The following is a 4,480-nucleotide window of genomic DNA, read 5'->3' on the forward strand; positions in this document are numbered from 1 at the left end:
AAAGTTCTAAAGAGGAAGAATGCTATTCATAAAATCATTGAGCAACTTAACATCAGAACTCAAGATATTTCAATCCATAATTTTGCTAACAGTTTTTTGCTGATTCTTCTATATTTTTATAGCTTTTGTTTGGGAAGCAAGCTGTAGTTTAGTTGGTGGAAATTTTATGTTACTAGACAAACACTTGATAGATCAAGATTTTTAGTTCTTAATGCACCCTGTGATGGACCCAATCTCCACCTCTTTTTCTTCAAGATATTCATAGACATCCCCATCTTCAGACCTTAAAGGCCTTTATAATAAACATTTTCCTCAACATTTTAACCACAGACGAAACAACTGCAGTGACTCTTCTGAGGTTATTTGTAGCCTTTGTAAAGCTAAAATCCAAAGCTGTGGGTTCTTTTTCATTAGGTATTTAAGTTTTTCTTTTATTGTGGTAAGGTCCATAACAAAATATGCCATTTTAACCATGAAATTCAGAGGCATGTTAACTACACTCACAATATTGTACAACCATCACCAGTATTTATTTCCAAAACTTTTTCATTACTCTAAACAGAAGGTCTGTATCACTAGGTATATTTTATGTAATATGTCGAATAAGTGCTTATTCATTAAATAAATAGTTCATCCACAAAAAAAAATTTATTAAGTACTCACTATGCTTATCATCCCATGGTTGATACTAGAGATGAATAAGGAGCAATGGAAGAAAAACAAAAATGAACCAATGGAGGGAGTAAAAATATTTCATTTTTAAAATATTTGTGCTTTCTATGGATGGTCATGTGACCAAGAAAACAATATTAATACTTGCTGTCTGATCTAAGCACATTCTGTATATTCATTCACTTAATTCCTATAACAATCCTGTGAGGTAGGTACTGTTAATATCATCTTGATGCTACAGATGATGAAATGGAGGCTAAGGGAAATTAAATAACTTCCCCCAGTTTACATCTAATAAGAGTTGGAGCTAGGTTTCCAACCTAGGCTGACAAGTTCACCGTGTGTGCCCTTAGAGAAAAGTTAGATAGTTCTAACTTTTTGAAAAATAAGTATTGAGATATAATTTCCTTAAAATAAAATGCGCCTAATTTAAGTTATAGTTTAATAAGTTTAAACAATGTGCACAATCATACCACAATCGTAGTCAAGAAACAGCGCATTTTCATCACCCTAAAATGTTCCCTTGTACTCTTTTGCAGTCCATTTTTCCTAGATCCACAACCCCTATTTTCAGGCAGCTACTAGTGTGCTTTCTGTAACTACATTAGATTTCTCCTTCTTCTACTTTCATATAAATAGGATCATACAGTTTGTACTTACTCTTTTATGTCTAATTTCTTTTGCTCAGCATACTATTTGAGGTCATTGATACTGTTGCATGCATTACTAATTCCTTTCAATAACTGAGTAATATTCCACTGTATAGCTATAATTTATCATTTCATCCGTTGATAGACATTTGGTTTATTTGCAGCTGTGACACGATGAATAAAACTGCTAAAAACATTCATATATAGATATATATACCCTTTCGTTTGTCTTGGGTAAATACTTATGAATGACATAGGTGGATTGTATGGTAAGTATATTCTTAACTTTTTAAAGAATCTGCCCAATTACTTTTCAGAGCTGTTGTAGCATTTTCTGTTTCCATTCATCAGCAATGTATGACAGCTCTAGGTACTCAATATCCTTGCCAACAGTTGGTATTTTTGGTCTTTTTAATTTTAGCCTTTTAAATGAATAAGTTGTGGTGACTCATTGTGGTTTTACTTTGCACTTCCCTGAAGACTGAGGATATGAACCATCTTTTCATGGGTTTACTGGCCATTCATATATCTTCTTTTGTAAAGTTCAAATAATTTGCCCCTTGTTTTATTGGGTTGTTTTATCTTTATACTACTGAGTTATACAAGTACTTCATATATTCTGGGTACTAGTCTTTGATCTAATGTGTATTTTGCAAATATTTTTTTCCAGTTTGTGGCTTGTCTGCTTTTGTTTAAGAGCAGAGGTTTTTCATTTCGATGGGTTCAATTTTTTTCCCCCCTTATCTTTGTTTTAAGAAATCTTTGCCTTTCTTCTGAAGAAAGCTTTAGAAGACTTTCTCCCAATATTTTCTCATCCAATCTTTTACAATTAAGTATGGTGTTAGTTGCAGACTTTTGTAGATTTTTTTTAGCTCAGGTGTAAGAAGTTCCTTTCTACTCCTGATTTGCTGAGAGGTTGTCATAAATGAATCATTTATCAAATGATTTTCTGTATCTATTAAGATGATCATATTATATTATCCTTTATTTTGTTAATATGGAAAAGTGAAAGTGTTAGCTGCTTAGTCGTGTCCAACTTTTTGTGACCTATGGACTGTAGCCCCCCAGGCTCCTCTGTCCATGGAATTCTCCAGGCAAGAATACTGGAGTGAGTTGCCATTCCCTTTTCCAGGGGATCTTCCTTAGGGATCAAACCTGGGTTCTCCTGCATTGCAGGCAGATTCTTTACCATCTGAGCCACCAAGGAAGCCCAATTTAACAATCAACATATTAGTAATAAATATTGATCAATTTTTGAATTTCAAATCAATCTTATTTTCCTGAGATAAACCTTCCTGGTCATGACAGGGTCTCCTTTTAATCTTGCTGGATTCAATTTGCTAATATTTTGCTAAGGATCCTTACATTCATGAGGGATACTGGTCAGTGCTCTTATAATATTTTTAACAAGCTGCCAGTAATGCTGGCTTCTTAAAATGAGTTGGGAAATTTGCCCCCCTCCTCTGTTTTGTGAGGCAGTTTGGGTAGAACTGATACTATTTTTCTTTAAATGTTTGGTGAAATGTACCAGTAAAGTTATTTGCATCTGTTGTTAGGCCCAGATTTGGGCCTAACTTTTATTTATTGGTTGAGTGAGGCAGCTTGTGGGACTTTAGTTACCCCACCAGGGATTGAACCTGGGCAGCAGCAGTAAAAGCAGAGTCCTTATCACTGAACCACCAGGGAATTCCCAGGCCTAATTTTAATATTTTAAATACATAGTAGGAATTCAATTTCTTTAATGAAGCTAAGCAGTTTTCCCATTTCTTCCTGAATCAATGTTGACTGCGTCTTTTAAGGGATTTTTTTCATTTCATATAAGTTGCCAAATTTATTAACAAAGGTGTTCATATTACTTTATTAAGCTTTTGATATTTATATAATCTATAATAATGTCCCCTCTTTGGTTTCTAACATTCTTCTTTCTTCTCTATTGGTTTTGTTAATCTTTACAAAAAATTAGCTTTGGGTTTAATTATTCTATTAATTTCTGGTCTTATTGTCTTTCCTTCTGCTTACTTTGGTTAAAGTTTTCTTTTCTGCAGCTTAAGTTGAAAGTTTTATTGATTGCATACCTTTCTACTTTTCTAATAAAAGTCTTTAAAGGTAGAGATCTCCCCCAAGTACTACTTTTGCTTTGTCCCGCAAATTTTGATATGTTGTGCTTTCATTTTCGTTCTGCTCAAGATGTTTTCTAATTTTCTTGTTTCTTCTTTGATGCATAGGTTTAGACATGTGTAGCATAATTTCCAAATATTTAGGGATTTTCCAGATATGTTACTGATTTCTAATTAATTTATCTTATAGTCAGAGAATATCTTCTGAATGATTTGAACTGAGACTTGTTAAATGGCCTTGTATATGGTCTTTCTTGATGATGATTCTGTGTGCATTTGAAAAGGATGGGTATTGAAGCTCCGTCCGACGCCTTGGATCCGTTTCCATCGGTTGCGTCGTCAGGTCGTTCGTCAGACCCCCAGCTGCCAAGATGGTGAAGCAGACTGAGAGCAAGTACGCTTTTCAGGAAGCCTTGAACAGTGCAGGAGAGAAACTCGTAGTAGTCGACTTCTCAGCCACGTGGTGTGGGCCTTGCAAAATGATCAAGCCTTTCTTTCATTCTCTCTCTGAAAAGTATTCCAACGTGGTGTTCCTCGAAGTAGATGTGGATGACTCTCAGGATGTTGCTGCAGAGTGTGAAGTCAAATGCATGCCAACCTTCCAGTTTTTTAAAAAGGGACAGAAGGTGGGTGAATTTTCTGGAGCTAATAAGGAAAAACTTGAAGCCACCATTAATGAATTAATCTAATCATGTTTTCTGAAGACATGGCCAGCCATTGGCTGTTTAAACTTGTAATTCTTTTTTATTTACACAAAGGAAAGATCAAGTATGAAGATTATATACCTTACTGCCATCTGATAAGTGACAATAAAATATTAACTCTACACTTTAAAAAAAAAATAAAAAAAAAAGAAAAGGATGGGTATTCTGCAACTGTTGGGTGGAATAGTATGTAAATGTCAATTAGATCAAGTTGGTTGTTGTTCAAATAGTCTATACCCTTTTCTGTCTACTTGTTCAATAGATTATTGAGATGGCAGGACTGAAATCTGACCATAACTGTGGATTTATCTACTTTTCCTTGCATTTCTGTTAATTT

At 34.4% G+C, this 4,480-nt stretch overlaps 1 pseudogene; it reads left to right on the plus strand.

Annotated features, from left to right (window-relative positions):
• The first annotated feature begins 3,724 nt into the window (after window positions 1-3,724).
• Window positions 3,725-4,265, plus strand: LOC136173317 (thioredoxin pseudogene; annotated as a pseudogene).
• The last annotated feature ends 215 nt before the right edge of the window (window positions 4,266-4,480 follow it).

This window comes from Muntiacus reevesi, chromosome 8 (genome assembly GCF_963930625.1).
Source record: "Muntiacus reevesi chromosome 8, mMunRee1.1, whole genome shotgun sequence".
In the NCBI taxonomy this organism is placed as follows: domain Eukaryota; kingdom Metazoa; phylum Chordata; class Mammalia; order Artiodactyla; family Cervidae; genus Muntiacus; species Muntiacus reevesi.